We start from the raw sequence: 21,570 nt of genomic DNA, 5'->3' as shown, positions 1-21,570 counted from the left end.
AAAAAACATCACTGGAGAACTCAGTACATTTCAAACTGTGTCTGTGGACTAGTGGAACATGAGATAATTAAGTTAAAGTTCATTATGCACAAGGGATTTCTTGTATTTCAATGATACATAAATTATATACACAAATATCTTAAAAGTTTAAAGCAGAAGAAAAGTGTGGTTTTATCAAAACTCTACTCAAATTTAGAATTGTGTACTAATAATTTACATTATTTTATTTATACTTCACATACTAATGTCTAATTAAATGGCTCTAACAACCACTGCTTCCAAATATTTGCTATTCTTCTAACTTAAAAGAAACATGTATTGATTTTATATATTAATGATGCATAAAGCTAAAACTGCAATTAAGCAGCATGTTAGTATTTGCTTTTAAACAGAAAACTGAGTGTCTCATGGCTCATTTATGATAAGGCTTTATGTTCAGTATTCTCCCTTTTAATTAACAAATAAACATTATTCTCCCTTTTAATTAGTAGAAGCATTTTCAAAGCATATCATAATAAGCAGATCAAAAAATATTTTAAATATTACAAGCTTTGGGTCACCTGGGTGGCTCAGTCAGTTAAATGTCAGACTCTTGGCTTTGGCTCAGGTCATGATCTCATGGTTTGTGAGTTCGAGCCCCTGCACTGACAGTGCAGAGCCTACTTGGGATCCTCTCCACCCCCCCCTCTCTGAACCCTCTCTCCCCAACCCCAGTCCACTCTCTCTCATAAATAAACTTAAAAAAATATATTACAAGTCTTATCCTAAATCCACTCGTCTACATATTTTGGATTCATCAGACTACTAATCATTCAGGAAATGACTCATTTATGCAATTCTTGGAAAATATATATGTTTCAAATATCCCTTATAAAACACTGACTACACAGGCTGCTGTCAACTACACACTTTACTCTAAAAAATAATCTGGATAATACTATTTACCTGGGAGAACAAAAATGTACACTAAGTATACTACATTAACTGTTTATAATAATCGAATAAGGTACCTACATTGCCAGTCAATTAAAATGCATTAACTAGGTATTTAAGATGAAGCCAGGACCATGCCGCCCTCGCTAAGCTAGTGTATCATAAGATTATGCTTAAGATTATCCTAACAGTAAAGATTACAATTTCAGCATATATTTAGGAAAACTCATATAGATACCAAAGACACACACTATATAATTTTCATAGATTAAGTTTCATCTGGCTCTTGATAGCATGTGGCTTGGGCTCAACATTTCAGAATAGAGTCGACTGCCACTCAGTACTCTCTGTGCAAGCTTCATTTGATGAATCCCACCCCTCAAATACACCTCACAAACCATGTTCCACAGCACAAGCCACCGACAAGTCACGGGGCTAAAAATAAAACAGTTTATATGAGTAGCTTTGAATAGGAATTTAATATTTTTGGGTACTCATTAGGTAATTAGATAATTTTAGATAATTAGGTTTTTTAATTTAAAAGGTCTTTACCCACTGCTTGTACATTTATAAAACCCTTTTCAGTAATCATTCTAAAATAGGAGATTTTAGGCCTTCATAATAGGATATATTAAACAAAATTTCACCTTTCATTCATAGCTGGGGTCATCATGTGCTCATCTGGCAAATATTTATTGTGCTACAAACTGTTTAAGTGGTCAAAAAGGTAGTAACACAATTTGTAACGAAGGTAGGAAACAGAAAACACACATTCACTAATGAATAGATTATTTCAAACACTGATATGAATTAATTTTTAATAGATGGTATATATGTGAACCAGACTAATTGGCACTTTGGACAAATCTGCCATGATGAAGGTTCTGTGACCTGAAACCTTCGTAAGAATAGCCCCTTCCCCTCCCACATTCTTTTATTTAACCACATCCTTAAGTACATGATTAGGACATAACATCCTCAAAGTGCTCTGGAGATAAGACTATGAATACACACTTATTCTTAAACATTCTCCTCTTGGATGATCTCCCAGCATGTACTCGCAGTCTCTAGGGCTACAAAAGCAAGTCTTAAAAGATATGGGGTTAGGTGTCTATTTCTCTTGCAACCACCTAAGACACAGTTCTATCTGTAAGTCCCCTTAATAAACCATTTCTTGTCAAGCTGGACTTGTTGGGCCTTTTCATCAGCCTTTTTCTTTGGTCTTAGGACTCCTACAGCCTTTGGAGGTAGTTTTGCATATACTTACCTTTCAGGGAACAGGGTAATACAGAGGAAGAGGGTGTTAATAGGAAAGGGAAATAGGAGTCATGGGGAAATTATAGGTCATGGTAACGAGTTATGAATTTTTATTCTTAATACAAGAGAAAGTCTTTTCATTATCTTAAGTGGAGGAATGACAACTATACTTTTTAAAGGTCTACTTAGCCACCATGAGAACAGATTGGGACACGGGAAACAACAACGCTAGTAGTTAAGGTGAGGAATGATGCTGATTTATATTACGAGTGGAAACTGAGGTAGGATACAGACTATATTTCTAAGGTGCAGCTAATAGGATTCAATAATGATTTAAGTGTGAGAGACTGGGTAAAAAAAAAAAAAAGAGAGTAGATGGATGGCAGTTCTATTGATGATATAAGAAAGATTCAGAGGACAGACTGAGAGAGGAAAAAGAAAAAAAAACACTACATTTGAAGAACTCATTATATGTCCAAGAAGAAATTTCAAACAGGCATTGCATCTGACTTTGGAGGTCAATGGAAAGGTCAAGATTTTTTTAAAAACTCATTTTCAGAGAGTTATGGTGACTTTCTCAAGGTTACATACTAGTAGCAGACCTAAAATAAAATTTCACACTATACTTCAATAACATTTAAAAAGGAAATATAATGCAAACCATATAAATTTTAATTTTCTAGCAGAAACATTAGAAAATTTTTATAAAATTAAAATTAATTTTATAAAAATTTTATATAACCCAATGTATCTAAAATATTACCTTTTTAATCCATAATAAAAATTATTTTTTACATAAGAAGGTTGAGAAATAAGTGTATTTTTACACTTAGAGCACATCTCAATCCAGACTAGCCATATTTCTCTTTTATTATTTAAATTTTTTTAATTGAAGTATAGTTCACATATTATATTACTTCCAGGTGTACAACATACTGATTGCATAATTCTATACATTACAACATGCTTACCATGATAAGTGTAGTCACTATCTGTCACGACACAAAACTGTTATAATCTACTAACTATGTTCCCTGTGTTATACTTTTCATCCCTCTGACTTATTTATTTTATAACTGGCAGTATGTATGTCTTAATCCCTTTCACTTATTTTGCCCATTCTCTTACCTCTACCTCCCTCCAGACTGCTCAACAGCACATGTAGCTAGTAGCTACTGTTTTAAAAAGTGCAGCTCTAGAAAGCACCCAGCTAACTTACATAATGTTTTAAATATGATAAATATATTGTCATAACATAGCTGACCGCATTGTGGGGAAAGCTCTTAGGGCAGCATCCAAAATCCTTATTAACATGGTCTCAATAATCTGAGGGTCATGCAATGCAGATAAACTATATTATAAACTGTCAATCACTGAGGATGCTTTAGGGGACAGAAAGAACATTAATTTTATCTGACCTCTTATTCTTTTTTAAAAAAAATTTTTTTAACATTTATTCATTTTTGAGAGACAGAGAAAGACAGAGTGCCAGTGGGTGAGGGGCAGAGAGGGGGAGACACAGAATCTGAAGCAAGCTTCAGGTTCTGAGCTGGCCTCACAGAGCCTGACGCGGGGCTTGAACCCATGAACTGCAAGATCATGACCTGAGCCAAAGTCAGACATTCAACCGACTGAGCCACCTAGGCACCCCTCTGACCTCTTATTCTTAATAAAGTCATCCTTAGTAACCAAGGGAAAAAATAACAAGTAATCATTTGTTGAATGTGTTAAAGAATGGAATTAATATTCTTTTTCCAACACTGCCCAAATAATTAATACTTCTTTCTATATTCCAACACAAAGTCTAAAACAGACTAACTACAACAGTTAGGTCTAGTTATCCACCATATATGAAACTGGGCCAGATGAAGTCTCCTTCACCTGATCAAACAAAAATTACTTACAGTCTCTAAAGTGCTAAATGATTAATATAAGGAGTTATTTCCCTTTAGAATATGAGAGTAGTGAGGGTTGGGAATTATGTTTTTCATCTTTGTCTTCCTAATGCCTAGTACTACGCACAAAGGAAATACTCAGTGATGTTTTTTTTATACATACTTCAGCTGAGTCATTCTAATTAAACCAATTATTATCTGTGAGCTGCATCACTGATGAATTTCATAAATTAAGTAATATTTAAGACACTCCACGTTAAGCACAATGACTAACTCCAGAACAGGAGCTGGGTATATGTTATTCTGCTAACATCATTTAAGTTTGATGTTTTCTATCAGATATCATAAATACATTAACATTAATAAATGTGCACACACCTCCAAAATTTATTCAAGTTAAACTAACTGAACAAAAATGCTAGGTAAATAAATAAGCACAAAGATGTTTGCAAAAACATTTCTTTTTTTGCATTTTTTTACATAAAAACAAAAACAAAAACATTGAATTCCACAAATAGTGGAGTGGTATAAGTAATTCATATTATATTCTTCATGAATTATAGCAGTTAAATAGAAAACAAACTGAGGAAGGATATACACATAGGAAAACGTATCCAAAAGCAAAAAACAAAAAACAGAACACCATGCCACAGAACAGTAACATAACTAAGTATTTGTTGATTTAAAGAAAACATCATGGAAAGATATATAACAAACTGTTTTACTGGAATTGGGATTAGAAAGGAACTTTTGCTTTCTGTTTTATAAATATAAACATTACATTTTAGATATTACTGTTTTAGAGTGAACAGATTTTATAATCAGCTCCACAAACATGCTTTTATTAGGATAAAAATATTTATCTTACCAATAAACATATAAAAGAGGAAGATCTACTTTATACTTCTTAAAGTATTAAAAATAACATAATATGGGGTGCCTGGGTTGCTCGGTCGGTTGAGTATCTGACTTTGGCTCGGGTCATGATCTCACAGCTCATGGGTTCGAGCCCCGTGTTGGGCTCTATGCTGATGGCTCAGAGCCTGGAGCCTGCCTCGAATTCTGTGTCTCCAACTTGCACTCTTTCTCTCTCTCTCTCTCTCAAAACTTGAATAACATTTAAAAAATTTTTTTAAATTATAAAAATAACATAATTTGTCTTTACAGATACAAATATGTAATGTTTTTGTGTTAATACATAATAACTGATCACCCTTTTCCATTATCTCACACAGAAACCAACATCTTTACCAAACACTTAATTTCCAATTTTACTCCCACTTGAAAATGCACTGAAAAATTAGTGAATTCTGCTAACTAAGAGAAAAGAAAATAGTCCATGGACAGTTTCTCTTTACTAAAGAGTCATGCATTTTAATGGTTCATGATAATAATTCATTGTGAACCAGACAATCTGGGTAGAGGAAATTAAATCTTAGCAACAAAAGGCCTCAGGAGACTAATCTACTATTAAATCTTTGAAGGAAGTAAGATTGTAAGATTTTGTAAAAATCAAGTTAGGTATTTTATAAAATGAAATGGATCCAAATTTTATTACATGTGACAAGAAGCCATAAGAAATCATAATGCATAATTCATAACCCTTTCATATTATTTAACTGAATGTATTTACACTATTCTAATAGTATCTGGAAATATTTAATATGCCCCTAAGGAGCAATTCCTAAAAATTTTCACACTGAAAATACTCCATCTAAGAAGCATAATGAAAAAATAAAAAAGAAACACCACTAAATAAATGAGACTTCTAAATATACTCTACTACATGACAACAAAATGATAAATAAAAAGCTATTAAGGTCCTAAAGAGAAAAAAAAAAAAGAGAGAATAACAAACAATAGCAATACCACATTTAATGAGAACTTAAGGTATAATGGGAGTCAGAGAGGGACACTAATCTCTTTTTGGAAGGTGAGGGTACCTTCCTTATTCCTAAGTTGCAGCTAAGGTTTGAATGCTAAGGAAAACTGAAGAAAAAGTTCTTGAGAGGGAATTTTAAAAGATAAACAAAACTTTGTCTGCAGATAACAAACTCCCCTGATAAACCCTTGAGATTGCACATCTGGATTTCTACTAGTGCACTCTTAACAACAACTTAGCAAGTCAGATGTCACTCAGAAGTGACACCCAAATGCTGTGCCAACAATATACAAGAGGATAGTAAAAGTCATGGTTTAAGCTCAATTAGGGGTTTGATTCGGGTAGACAGAACTACCATAATAAGACAGGGCTGCTTTCAAAAAACCAGTATTATAATTACACAAACTTCAGAGGCTTAATGCAGAGGTAAAATTGAAGGTTAAGAGTCTGGTATTTTCTATTTAGTTAATATATTATTTTCACAAGGGAGATGAACTCCTACTGACATGTACCCAAGTATACTTCCAGGATGTCACTATAAGTGTCACGGCTTAAAAATGTTAAGACACCATTATTTATTTGGTATTACAAACAGTCTTTTTGGTCCATATTGTGGGACCTGCCTTCTGACAAACAGCTGCACTTCTAATCATGGCAATAAAATAGAAGCACAACAGTCTCTGTCAAATTCTGTTGAATCCTACAAAGAAAATGTCATTTTCAGCTTCTTGGCTGATATTTATGGTAATAACTGGTTTCAGCTCTGACTTTAACCTTTAAGGTACTTTCACTAGCTTACTTTGAATCTTCAGAAAAAATAAAGTATTTTTGGCACTTAGATGGTCAAGCTCACAAAATATAATAGATATTAAAATATGGGTAATTCTTAATTTAAATTTTCTTATAGTATACATGACTTTAAACTTCCCACAAAACTAATTAAATAAAGGATATCACTTTAAATATACATCTCCTTAAACAAGAAAATTTCATCAACAGAATGCTCAGATGAATTGTTCTAAGTAATAAGAGACTATTTCCACTTGCATTTAAACTCACAATATTGGAATAACAGTATCATTTTAAGTCAAGAATTCATTTAGGTAATAACTTAGCAAAATAATGTATTATATAAATAAAAGTATTAATGACTTAAAGTGGTCAGTTCAATATACAAATGTGTGTGTGTGTGTGTGTGTGTGTGTGTGCGCATGTGTATTCCAATGCTTAAGAACGTACTTGGTATTGACTTCCTAAAGATCACAAATTTTAAAATACCTATTTAAATTGGTACCTTTTAAAATGGCTAATATTTTAAATACACAATGTAACATCATGAACTCTTTCCTATAAAATGAAAGATCTGAGAATTACTGATATAATGGGGAAACTAGTAAAGTGGACTTACAAATTATTTCCTTAAACTGAAATTTACTGCTTGTTCCCCCACATGAGATCTGAAGCTCACATAGAAGGGTTTCAAATACACTGAACAAACCACTGAAAGAGTAGGAAAAGTGTCGGGTCAAAGACTGCCGGATAGGAACTCAGTCGAGGGTGCACTGAGGAGGCCAGTGCTTTGAGAGAAGATCCTCACACTTGGGGTAGGGAGTGTACATGCTTTTAAAAATGACAGATTTCTAGACTCAACCCTTGAGGTTTTCATTCATTTATCTAGGGTGGGAATAGTAATTTGTACATTTCTTTATAGCATCCCAAGTGATTATCAAAGCCCAAGACTGAGGACTGTTACTCTAACTTTCTCTACCCACTCCCAACACAGTGACTAGGTTTTCTTAGTCATCTGTTTTTTGTTGTTGTTGTTTGCCTTTTATTTTAATGTTTATTTATTTTTGAGAGAGAGAGAGAGGGAGATTGAGAGAAAACATGAGCCTGGGAGGGCAGACAGTGAGGGAGATACAGAATTCAAAGTAGGCTCCAAGCTCTGAGCTATCATGCACAGAGCCCAATGTGGGGCTCGAATCCATGAACCGTGAGATCATGACCTGAGCCGAAGTTGGGTGTTTAATTGACTGAGCCACCCAGGTGCCCTGGTCGTCTGTTGTTGTTGTTGTTTAATAATTTAACACAACCTACTCTGGAAAGAACAAAGTGCATTTTACTCAGAAAAACTTGTTTAAAACATGTATCAAGTTAGAAGGCATACATTTAGTAAGGGGGTCCCTAAAAGACAAATGTTTTGCTTCAACCTCTTGTATAGTATGTAAAAATTTGAAAGGAAAAGCAAAACATTTCAAGGAAGAAATCATAAAAATTATGTAATAAAACATGATATTATATAGATTGCTTAAGAATACATTGAGACGTCTTTATATAATGATTTCCCCCGATATATTTAAAATTACTCCAACATATAATTATTATTCTCATGAAGTTGATCAACAATGTAACAGCTTGTTGAGGATGTAAAAAGGTAAAATAGCCTATGTTTAGTCACTGTCATACTTGCATCACTGGATGAAATTTAAACTTGCCCTCTCTAAACTTGCTTTCAGGATTATAAGAGGGAATTACGCTTAAAAAATGAAATATAAGATACCTAATGAAATGCACAGTATTAACTAAAGAAATGAGTAATTTTACTTTATCTTTATTAATTTAGAACTATTTTCTATATTCCTTCAATATTCATCTTTGAGTAATTTTGAAAAGTTATTTATACCAAAATAATTCCAACCTTATCAATATATCTTTTTTTTTTAAATTTTTTTTTTTAATTTTTTTTTCAACGTTTATTTATTTTTGGGACAGAGAGAGACAGAGCATGAACAGGGGAGGGGGAGAGAGAGAGGGAGACACAGAATCGGAAACAGGCTCCAGGCTCCGAGCCATCAGCCCAGAGCCTGACGCGGGGCTCGAACTCACAAACCGCGAGATCGTGACCTGGCTGAAGTCGGACGCTTAACCGACTGCGCCACCCAGGCGCCCCAATATATCTTAACAGAAAGACTCAAAGCGTACCCAGTTAGATAAAACAGCAAAAAGCTCAGTTATCAATGTGATAACAGTTTACATAATTATTACTCAGGCTAGGAATTTATTGATAATTTAAAATGTATCACAGACACCACTACACATTTTCTGTGTGTTGACTTATATAATCTTTAAAATAAATAGTCTGATGAGAAAAACTGAAATTTGGAGGTGCTATGTAACTCAATCCACATGACAAAATGTGCCAATGGTGAAATTTAACCTCAGTTCTACTTACCTAACTGGATAAAGTCCCTTTAAAGGCAGGATCATAATTCTAAACTGCTTTGTGCCTATCATACCTCCCAAGCATAATGCCTTGTATCAATCAGGAGCTAAAGAAATAATTATTGATGAATGATAACCAAATCCATGCATATTTCCAGAGAAAGATAATAAAAATCTATAAATAGCAACAATCATACCAAACATTTCTGTTTATCATAAGAGGTCTGTGTAAACACAATGCATAGATATATTGGAAGATATGGACTAAGTCTATTTCTAAAGTAATTTGAAATTCTCACATTACAAGTTGAAGTCATCTACTTTTCAGACTTCTGAATTCATTTGAGTTCTAAAATTATCATCATGGGAAAGCACAATATGCTTGAGGCTTTTAATCTCTCTTCTAATTTCTTACCATAAAATCAATAAAGTGTAGGTCATAAAGAAAGTTCTGTTGTTAGATTTCTCCTAGCTAGAGGTGCAGATGTTAGTTATAACTCTTTCTAGTTTAGTAGGTTTTTTTTAAGTAGCTGATGCTCTGTACCTAGTTAGCTGTTTGCAAGTGTTCCCAGAAGACTTTATCATACTACAATCCTGAAGAAGTTCAGGGCATACAGATAAAATTAATTCTTTATAAGGAAAAATATAGACATAATTTCCCTTCAAATGAGACCTAGCTGTTTCATATATTTGAACGATAGTACACTTTCAAAACAACTAAACCTTACTTTTTAAGCAAATAATTTAAATACTTGCTGGGAGTCACAAATAAATAAAAGTATCTTATTTATAACTTTATAAGAAAGCTATCCAATAGAGCAAACTTTTACATAATGAACCTTTACTGACCTCCAAAACAAGAAAATATAGTATATCAAAAGCATGCTTTTCACACATAGCAGTCTGAATACAACAAAATCCCTAATTACTTTTGAGAGTAAGCTGAGAAATTTTTAACTTTTTCCTTACAGTTTCCATAGTAATACTTCACACAATAATTGTAAAATAGTGGCCCTCCTGACAGTGAACAAGTTTTTATAACAGAAATACCATTTTAAAGTTCTATGGAAAAAGTAATATGGACAAGACATAATCTCTAATATTTCATACCAGATCCACACAAAGTTTTCATTACAAAATCAAGAAATGCTTCTTCCTCTGTATAACCCACACCAGCTCTCTTACAAAAACAATGCTAAATTCATTGTCAATGTTCAGATAAGGCTCAATTCCTCCAGATCACAGCAGTCAAGGAACAATTCAAGTCTCCTTTTCTTCAAGAAATTGTCAAAAGAGCTATAGCCTGCACTAACCCCTTTGCCATCTATATAAAATGGATTAAATTTGCATCACTGACTTTGTGCTTACTGCATTCCACAGTATATTGTTTGTAAATATTCAGCACAGATGTCTTCTTATGTCCCCAGCTATAGTGCAAATTCCTGGAGAGGGGGGAAATACTCTGTATTTCTTTCTTCATTTTTAACAATGTCTGTCAAGTTACAGGTGTATGAAAAATGTAAAGGGAAGGGGCAGAGAGACAGGGAGAGAACCCCAAGCTGACAGCACAGAGCCCCACGTAGAGCTCGATCCTACAAACCATGAGATCACGCTTAAAAGAAGCCAGAGAGAAAACTTACTTCAAAAACAAACACACAAAAACAAAAAAACACCTAAATTAGATTGATTGCAGATGTCTCAAAAAAAAAAAAAAAAAAAAAAAGATCAATGGAACAGAATAGAGAACCCAGAAAAGGACCCACAAACGTATGGCCAACTAATCTTTGACAAAGCAGGAAAGAATATCCAATGGAATAAAGATAGTCTCTTTAGCAAGTGGTGCCGGGAAAACTGGACAGCGACATGTAGAAGAATGAACAAGGACCACTTTCTTACACCATACATAAAAATAAACTCAAAATGGATGAAAGACCTAAATGTAAGACAGGAAGCCATCAAAATCCTCGAGGAGAAAGCAGGCAAAACCTCTTTGATCTTGGCCGCAGCAACTTCTTACTCAACATGTCTCCAGAGGCAAGGGAAACAAAGGCAAAAATTAACTACTGGGACCTCATCAAAATAAAAAGCTTCTGCACAACGAAGGAAACAATCAGCAAAGTAAAAGGCAACCGATGGAATGGGAGAAGGTATTTGCAAACAACATATCAGATAAAAGGTTAGTATCCAAAATCTATTAAGAACTGATCAAACTCAACACCCAAAAAACAAATAATCCAGTGAAGAAATGGGCAAAAGACATGAATAGACACTTCTCCAAAGAAGACACCCAGATGGCCAACCGACACATGAAAAAATGCTCAACATCACTCATCATCACTCATCATCAGGGAAATACAAATCAAAACCACAATGAGATACCACCTTAAACCTGTCAGAATGGCTAACATTAACAACTCAGGCAACAACAGATGTTGGTGAGGATGTGGAGAAAGAGGATCTCTTTTGCATTGTTGGTGGCAATGCAAGCTGGTGCAGCCACTCTGGACAACAGTATGGAGGTTCCTCAAAAAGCTAAATATAGAACTACCTTACAATCCAGCAATTGCACTACTAGGCATTTATCCACGAAATACCGGTGTGCACCCCGATGTTTATAGCAGCACTATCAACAATAGCCAAAGTATGGAAAAAGCTCACATGTCCATTGATGGATGAATGAATAAAGAAGATGTGGTATATATATACAATGGAGTATTACTCAGCAATCAAAAAGAATGAAATCTTGCCATGTGCAACTATGTGGATGAAACTGGAGGATATTATGCTAAGTGAAATTAGTCAGTCAGAGAAAGTCAAAAATCATAGGACTTCACTCATATGAGGACTTTAAGAGACAAAACAGATGAACATAAGGGAAGGGAAACAAAAATAATATAAAAACAGGGAGGGGGACAAAACAGAAGAGACTCATAAATATGGAGAACAAACTGAGGGTTGCTGGAGGGGTTGTGGGAAGGGGGATGGGCAAAATGGGTAAGGGGCACTAAGGAATCTATTTCTGAAATCATTGTTGCACTATATGCTAATTTGGATGTAAACTTAAAAAAATAAAAAATAAAATTAAAAAAATAAAAATAAATATCTGGTAGAATTCTCCCTGGGGGGGGGGGAGTGTGGGAAAGAAAAGCAGATGATATAATAACATCTTTCATGTTTTAAGATATGATGTGGTAGAATAATATCTTTAGTGTGCTATGAGAAAATAGCTATGGACTTAGAATTCTATTACCAGCAAAAATATCTTTCAAGAACACAGATAAAATAAATGCATTTTCTTTTTTTTTTAAATTTTTTTTTTCAACGTTTATTTATTTTTGGGACAGAGAGAGACAGAGCATGAACGGGGGAGGGGCAGAGAGAGAGGGAGCCACAGAATCGGAAACAGGCTCCAGGCTCTGAGCCATCAGCCCAGAGCCTGACGCGGGGCTCGAACTCCCGGACCGCGAGATCGTGACCTGGCTGAAGTCGGACGCTTAACCGACTGCGCCACCCAGGCGCCCCAATAAATGCATTTTCGATTAAGGGAGTGATTACAAATTAAAAGTTTTTAATAATCCTATTTTGTAATATTTTTAGATCTATTCAATGCTTAGAAAATACTTAAAAAAAAAAAAAAAAAGGAACCAAGGTTCCAGGTATCAAACCCCAGAGGGTCTTAGATGGCTCCTTCTATTGGGGTCTCTAAATCTTGGCATCATTGACATTTTCGTAAATGTCCCCAAACTGTCATGTGCACTGTGGAATGTTCAGCAGTATCCTGGCTTCTATTTACTAGATGCCAGTACCCTCTTAGTCGTGACAACCAAAAATGTCTCCAGATATTGCTAAATGTCTTTTAGGAAGGATGGTGGGGAGCTGAGGGGTGTCCAGTGCAAACCACTATTATAAGTAAGGAATGGGAAAAGAAGGGGTGGAATCAACTCCTTTTTCTTTTCTCATTTTACTTAATACCTACTTCAGAGTACAGATCTCACTTTTCTAATAATTTATAACTGAAAACAGGATTTTTTCCTTCCTTTGATAACAACTTGGAATGCAATAAACTTTTGGCCTCTTCCAGAGAGAAGGGGGAAAACATACCTTCTAACTTGCTATAATTCTTAATTTCCAGATTTATCTGCTGCTTTTGTTTCAAAAAGAAAAATAAAATCCATAGATAAACACAAGATTCTGTTAAAACACAGGGATTTCATGAGCTTTGATGGAATAAAGCTTCACGGCCTACTTCATTCCCTTAAAGCTGAATTTCTCCATTTGGGAGATATTTTTATTGTAAAATATATATATAATCAGAAAGAGAGAATTGATAATTCCAGAGATCTCCAAAGAGCACAAGCATATGAGAAAAGTGCCCAAGGTAGGGGAAAGAACCACTTAAATGGACTGGAGGAAGCAAACTCAAACTTCACCCCATAGGGTCTAGAACAGCTCCTGTTTTTACCAGCCATAGTGGAAAACCTCTTATTTAACTGGGAATTATGTTCTCTGCTCAGAAGAGCTATGTCTTATTAGTGGGGCAAAACTAGCCTTTAAATGTTGCTTTGGCCCACCTAAGGAATTTTAGAAGACCTGAAAAGATCAAACTGATCTAAAGTAACTTAGCTATATCCCAAGAAAAAAACTCAAGACTATAAGAATACAAAAATATCTGGTACTCAACAAGGTAAAATCATTATGTTTGGTATTCATAAAAAAAAATGACCATGCACACTAAAAAGCAGAAAAACACATTATGATAAAAAAAAATGATCAACTAAAACAAATCAAGAAATAATACAAATGACAGACTCCTCAAGGAACTAGAGCAAAGGTCAGCAAATTAACAGCTTGTGTGTCAAATCTGGCCAGACATCTGTTGTTTGCTTGTTTTATTTCGGTTTGGTTTGGTTTTTATAGACTATAAGAATGGTCATTACATTTTGAAAAGGTATTTTAATAAAAAAGAAAACAATAATGAGTATTGAGCAGACACCTTGTATGGTCCAAAAGTCTAAAATAATTACTATCCTTACAGAAAGTTTGCTGACCCCTACAGAAATGATTGTGCAAGTGGAAGCACAGAAGATAAAACAACAACAACAACAACAACAACAAACTCATTAGAGATAAAACTCTACATGCTACATGAAAAATTCACTGAATGCAATGAACAGTATTTTAGACACTGCAGAAAAAAAGACCGAATTTTAAGACAAGGCAATAGAAATCACCCAAAATGAAACCTGAAGATAGAAAAATTTCAAAAAATAAATAAATAAAACAAAGCAAAAGTTAACAGAACTTCAGTAAGCTGTGTGACTGTTTCAGGAACCCTAATTTATCTGTGTAAGACTTCCTGAAAGGGAAGAAGGGGTAAAAAAATTAAAAAATAATGGTTAGAAATTTCCCACATGATGAAGACCAGAAACCCACAGATCCAAGATGCTTAACCAATGCTTCAACAAAACACTGGAAGAAAACCACATCGAGGCAGTGGTAGGCAGAATCCTAAACTGGCTCTCAAGATTTCCCCCTCAATCCCTGCCACCACTCCACGGCATAACTCCCTGCATAAATCCCAGAACTATGAATATGATGGACGTTATTTCCATGATTCCATTATGCTATATGAAACAGCTGACCTTTAGTAAGGAAGATTATCTGGGTGAATCTGACCTAATCACACAAATCTTTTAAAGTCAGAGTTTTTTCACTGCCACATGAAGTCAAGGATTTAGAGCACATGGGAAATTGATACTCCCTTGTTGGCTGTGAAGCTGGAGTGAGCCATATGCCAGAGAAGGTGAGTAGTCTTTAGGAGCTAAGAACAACAGACAGAAAAGAATCAGGAACCTCAGTTCTACAACCCCTACAGAGTGGATATGGCCAACAATCTGAATGACCTTGTAAGGGAATCCTTCCCCTTCAGCCTGGCCAACACAATAGTTTCACCCTTATAAAACCAGGAACAGAGATCCCAGTCAAGCCTACCCAAATCAGACTTTCAGAACTCTGAGATAACAAATGGATGTTTTAAATCACTAATTTTTGGTAATTTCTTGTATGATAACAGAAAGCTAATATAAAGTCATATCATAATCAAAATGCCTAAAACCAATAAAAAAGAAATCTTAAAAATCAACCAGAAAAAAAAAAAAAAGCACATGACATAGAGGATTAAGAATGAGAGCATACTTCTTATCAGAAACAACATAAGAAGACAATGCAGCTACATCTAGAAGGACTGACCAAAAAAAAAAGAAATTGTCAACCTGGAATTCTAAATTTTACTTTACTTTAAATTAAATTAAATTTAACTTTATTTTATTTTATATATATAGAGAGAGATGGTGTGTGAGCAGGGGAGGGGAGAGAGAGAGAGAGGGAGAGGGAGAGTGAGAGAGAGGGAGAGAGAGGGAGAGGGAGAGAGAGAGAGAGAGAGAGAGAGAGAGAGAGAGAGAGAGAGAAAGACAGAAATAGAGGGAATCTTAAGCAGGCTCCACACTCAGTATGTAGTTGAAGTGGGGCTCAGTCCTGCAACCCTGGAATCATGATCTGAGCCGAATCAAGAGTCAGACAGATATTCAACTGACTGAGCCACCCAGGTGCCTCAAACTGGAATCTATATCAAATGAAATATCTTTCAAGAACAAGACAAAATGAAGATTTTTATTCAGACATACAAAGCTGAAAGAATTCATCAACAAACTTGCACTCTAAGAAATGAATACTAGATGGAACTCTGGATCTAGACAAAAGCATAAAAGGTACCTGATAGGTGCACAAGTATAAAAAAAACTTTTTTTGTTATTATTAGAAATCTTAATATCTTAAAAAGACTGTTAAAGCAGAAAGAATAACAATGTATTATGGGGTTTATAAAGATGCATAAGTAGTCTACATTTACATGTCGGTTTGTTCATTTGTTTGTTTTAATGCTAATACGTGCTCAAAAAACTAGCAAACAAATATATTAGCATCAGGATTCACATGGCTCCACTCTCCAGGTGATGGTAGGCATGTATCAAGGGAAATCAGAATTTGACAAAATGAGTAGAAATTTAATTTGTGCTACATCATTTCTTTCCCCATGAAATTTAATGAAATATTCTTTGCTAAGATCACTATCAGTGTAAAAAAGATTGTAAACTCACTTTTCAACTTTCAACTTTATATTTTGTTATTATTTCTTGATACCACCTCTTAAAAAGGCAAGGAGTGATTCAAGGCCATGCTTCTGATGAAACTGATGATATGCTTGACAGTGTAATAACCAGCCTTGTGAGCTGTTTCAGGAAAGGCTTTGGGAGCATGTCCAGGTTTTAGCAACATTTCATCCTTTTCAAAGTGGTCTCATGAAAAAGATCCACACTCTAAAGTGTTTTTCTGGGTGCTTATTTAGCTTTCTTGCCTTTATAATCTGATTGAATCAAACCATGTCAACAAACTCTGGCTTTAAGATCCCCAGCTCGGGTTCAGAAAACAAAATAAAACCAAAAGAAAAGTAATATATTTTACTTAAAGTTTATTTCTTTCAAGGGAGCAAAAGTGGGTGAGGGGCAGACAGAGAGAGGGGGAGAGAGAGAATCCCAAGCAGCCTCTGCACTTGTGCAAAGACCAATGTGGGGCTCGAACTCATGAACCTTGAGATCATGCCCTAACCGAAATTAAGAGGTGGACACTTAACCAACCGGGCCACCCAAATGCCCCAGCAATACTTTTTATATTTATTCTATTTGACTTTTTTCAAAATGTCTGACTTGAATAACCACAGATGTCAATAATTATAATGACTGGTTTCTTTAACTGCTATCAATTAATTAGAAACCACTCTCGATGTCTTAATAGAATGACTATGAGTTTAGTTCTTCCTGATCTTGTATGATAGCCTGATCTTGTATGATAGCATCCAATAATACTCTACATATGTTTGGAATGAAAGAATAGCTGAATAGCATAAATGAACACAGAAGTAATTTATTTAATAAATATAATTTCCAAAGTAACAATAAGTCTTTTCATTTTATCCATACACTTATCTGCCAATGTTAGTTTTCATCACTACACTTTTCATTTTAAGCTAATATTTTAGCTAAAATGTATTAAATACGCAACAGTCTTCAACATGTTTTACATATATTAATTCTCACCATTAAACTATAAGGGAGGTTCTATTATCCCAATTCTAGAAATGAAAACTGGATTTCAGAGAGGACAGTAACTCGCCCAAAGTCTCACAGCTAGAAAGTGGGGGGTCCAAGTCAAACTAGGTCAGCCTGGAATCAGAGGCTCTGCTCTTAACTAACATGTTGTATTGCCTCCTAAACTTAACATATACAAGCCTTTCCTTTTCTTCTATTCCTCAGCTTGGGAAATGGCACTATCACTCACCCATGACGCCCCAGATATCATTCTAGATTCCAACAAAAACTTGGATGTCATTCTGGAGTCTTCTCTCTGCTTCATCCCCTCTCATTTAATCAGTCATCAGATCTTATATATACTGGTACCTAAATTATTCTCCATTATCCCATTTTTCATGTAGGATGCCACTTTCTTAACTCAGGTGCTCAGCATTTCTCTCTTCTACAACAGTTCTACTTTCAACCTTCAACTTTGTGTTGCAAACAGGACACAATTATCTGATGTGACATTCAGTCAAGAAAGGATATAAAAGCATTTTATCTATAGTTCTGTAGGACTGTTAGGAATGGCATGCAATTATGATGTCAGTAAAAAGAGAAAGATACCATCTTCAAGAGTACTATTCCTGATATATATAGATTCTACCTTATATAAAAAAGATCCAAGCCAACAAAGGCATCCACTAAGCTAACATTCTGCTAACACCTATATTTTTTCCTGAGGTCTAAATTACTACTCATGCTAATGACATCTGGTGGGATCATTAAGTAAAGCTACATGACATCAAACAATTTACTTATGTACATTTGCATTTGAATATTATCTAATTATTATTACTGCTTATAAAAGTGCAAATTAAAACCACAATGAGAAATCTCTACACTCTATCAGAATGGTTAAAGTATACATATAAATATAAATAAAACATAAAAATATAAATTAAAATGGCTAAAATAAAAATACTGATAAGACCAAATGCTGGTGAATACGTGGAGAAACTGAATCATACTGGATTGCTGGTGGGAATATAAAATGTTCCCCAGAAAACAGTGTGGTAGTTTTCCTTAAAAAAACTAACTATGCAGCTACAATAATGACCCAACAATTGCACTCTCAGGCATCTAGTCCAAAGAAATGAAAACTTTTGTCCACACAAAAACCTGTATACCAATGTCTAGAGCAGCTTTATCCATCTTATGGATGGAATTAGGTTTCATCTTATAATTTAAGTACATAAATTAAAGCCTTAACTCCCAGTGTTACAGTGTTTGGAGACAGAGCCTTTAGGAAAGTAACAAAGTTAAATAAGGTAATCTGAGTGAAGTCCTAATCCAATAAAGCTGGTGTCCTTTAAGAGGTAGAGACACAATACAGAGAAGAGCCCATGTAAAGCCATGGGAACACAGTGAGAAAGTGCCTGTCTGCAAGCCAGGAAGAGAGTCTTCACTGGAAACTAAATCTATCAGCACCTTTTTCTGGGATTTCTAACCTCCAAAACTGTGAAAAAATAAATGTTCATTGTTTAAGCTACCCCGGCTGTGGTTATGGCAGCCTAAGGAGAATTACACACTTTGTAATAGCCAAAAACTCTAAACAACACTGATATTCTTCAATGGAAGAAAAGCTAAACTCTCATGTGTGGTAGGCAGAATAATGATCCCCACTGATGTCCAGATCCTAATCCATGGAACCCATAAATATATTACATTACACAGCAAACAAACATTAAGGTTGTAGATGAAATTAACCCATTTAGGAAAACTCTTACTCTTATAACCTAAATTAAAATAAACAAAGTATTTATTTGGAAATAAATATGAAAGAAAAATAAGAAGCCTGATTCATTCATTATACAATGAATGTTAATTTTTTCACATGAAAAATGTTAATATTTAATACACAAAACAAAATAAACTTCAATGATGATAATGCTTATAATGACTGGTAAGGTTTAAAAAGAATTATGTACAAAATTATGTCCTGCTGTATTTCAGAATCACCTACAGTGCTCCAAAAATCATCTTCAAAATACAGGTACCTGGACCCTTCTCAAGAGACTTTAATTTTATAGAAGCCAAGTCACTTGGATTTTGAAAAAGATCTACAGATAATTCTGATGCAGAGGATGAAACCCAGCAATATAAAATTACAATTTTAGTCTAATATATAAACTTACTCTAGAAAACAACTTAAAACTGTAACAAAAAGGAATCAGTTTAAAAGTAATAAAGGTATAAAATGGAATACTGTATGGTGATTATAAATGATGCTGGAGATATGTTTGCTGACATGGAAAGATGTATGTAGATAAATATACAAATAGACACAAACAGTATGTGTGATATAATGCCATTTTATAAAACAAAATAAAATGCACACATATGTGTAGAATGTAGTTAATTCTGGTTGGCTGTGGTTATTTTTTATGCTGTTCTTTTTGCTTGCCTCCATTATTTGGTATTTCTGAATGACTACATATAAATTACACACTCATACACATATAAATATATATAAAGGAACTTCATTTTGGTGACAGAAAAGGTTAGCTTTAAATAATATGTATACTTTAAATAATTGGTATACCTTAAACTAAAGAATTCTTTTTTCAATTTAGCACATGCTTATGTATATATTTGATTTCTCAGTGAGTTTAATACCCAGATGACAAGATCCCACAGTACACAGAAAATAAGCAACCTAGGATGCAGACAAGTGCCAAAAGTGCTGGATTATATACTTTAAGCCTCAATAACCAACATATTTGACTGAAACTGTTTGATAACCATTAATTGATATATATTTGATTGAAACTGTGTTCTTAACTCTAAGGTTGAAGAGATACTGATCAGAGGTTCTCACCCATTATCAACGCTGCCTACATGAAATACTCTACATGATCACACCCTCACTCTCTACATGAATACTCTTTAGGTATCTTACATCTTTGCCATTTTTCTTCAAATAAAGTGCATATTTTAGGTATGCATGGATGCGTTTGGTGCAGGTGAGTATTGAGGAGCTGATAAAAAAAAAAAAAACTATGGGGAGAACTGTCTCCTCTTATAAAAAGGGATAAGATGATATGCCCTCCTACACTCATGTTTGCTTTGATTGTAAACTTAGGAAGTTTGCTTCGGGGCACCTGAGTGGCTCAGTCGGTTGAGCTTCCAACTATGGCTCAGGTCATGATCTCACGGTTTGTGGGTTCGAGCTCCGCATCAGACTCTGGGCTGATAGCTTGGAGCCTGGAGCCTGCTTCAGATTCTGTCTCCCTCTCCCTGCCCCTTCCCCGCTCATGCATTCTCAAAAGTAAATAAACATTTAAAAAAAAAGTAAAGAAAAAGAAGAAGTTAGCTTCAATATACTAATTCTTTTCCTATAGCCTCCTGTGCACTCTAAAACTTCATGAATTTGGACTTTCCCTATGATGCTGATCACCAAAATCTTCAATTTTACCTTCAATGTAATTTTCCCTTCAGTGTAAACTTCAATTACACTCCACAGATTTGCTAAGTAAATTATATGCAAAACTAAATTCTGACAAATATGTACCCTAATTAAGATGTTTTCAAATACATTTTAAAAGACTATCTGAACAATTTTCACTTCGATTTACATACAATTCAATAAATCTGATCCCAAGAACACCTGATTACAAAGTTAGTCATTAATCTGCATTACAATTTATCTAACAATGCCCTATTACTAGAAATCATTCAAATAACTTTAAATACTAAGTCAGACTAGCACTCTCAATATATTGATGTTCTCTAAAACCACTAGGACACAACACTCGATATAATTTATATTTCTGTATGTTCCTTCTAAGGGCCATACAAGTTTACTACAGCACTGTTTTAACTACAATGAGTATACTGAGTTTCCAATATATCCTGGATTGGCACTACTTGATAAGTTTACTTAAGGGAATGATTATTTCTCTACATAGCTTTATAATGAAAATTTCTCAAACCCTCACAATTTAAGCAGAAGTAAAAATTATAAATAATTCCTTCCTAAAACTGTTATTAAAACTCTAAAAATTCAGGAAAATAATAAATCACAAGGTGAACAATTTAAGCAAATCTAAAAGTAAATTAAGAAATATTTATTTTGAGATAAAGCAAATATGGCAAAATTTTCACAAATGGTAAATGAAGACAAAAGATATATGGATAATACTATTTATGCGACTTTTCCATATGTTTGAAATTACTCAAAATTTAAAAGCTGAGA

The 21,570-nt window shown here is 34.3% G+C and overlaps 1 protein-coding gene across 1 annotated transcript in view; it reads right to left on the bottom strand.

Moving 5' to 3' along the window:
* ASCC3 (activating signal cointegrator 1 complex subunit 3) overlaps positions 1-21,570 on the bottom strand; it is a 367,207-nt gene that overhangs the window by 267,033 nt on the left and 78,604 nt on the right. The gene's annotated exons all lie outside the window — the stretch shown is intronic.

Source organism: Lynx rufus, unplaced genomic scaffold, assembly GCF_022079265.1.
Source record: "Lynx rufus isolate CCGP_SWC_20201006 ecotype Redwood Valley unplaced genomic scaffold, mLynRuf1.p SCAF_6, whole genome shotgun sequence".
Lineage (NCBI taxonomy): Eukaryota > Metazoa > Chordata > Mammalia > Carnivora > Felidae > Lynx > Lynx rufus.
The sequence above is the reverse complement of the archived record's forward strand: the minus strand, read 5'-3'. Positions and strand labels throughout refer to the sequence as shown.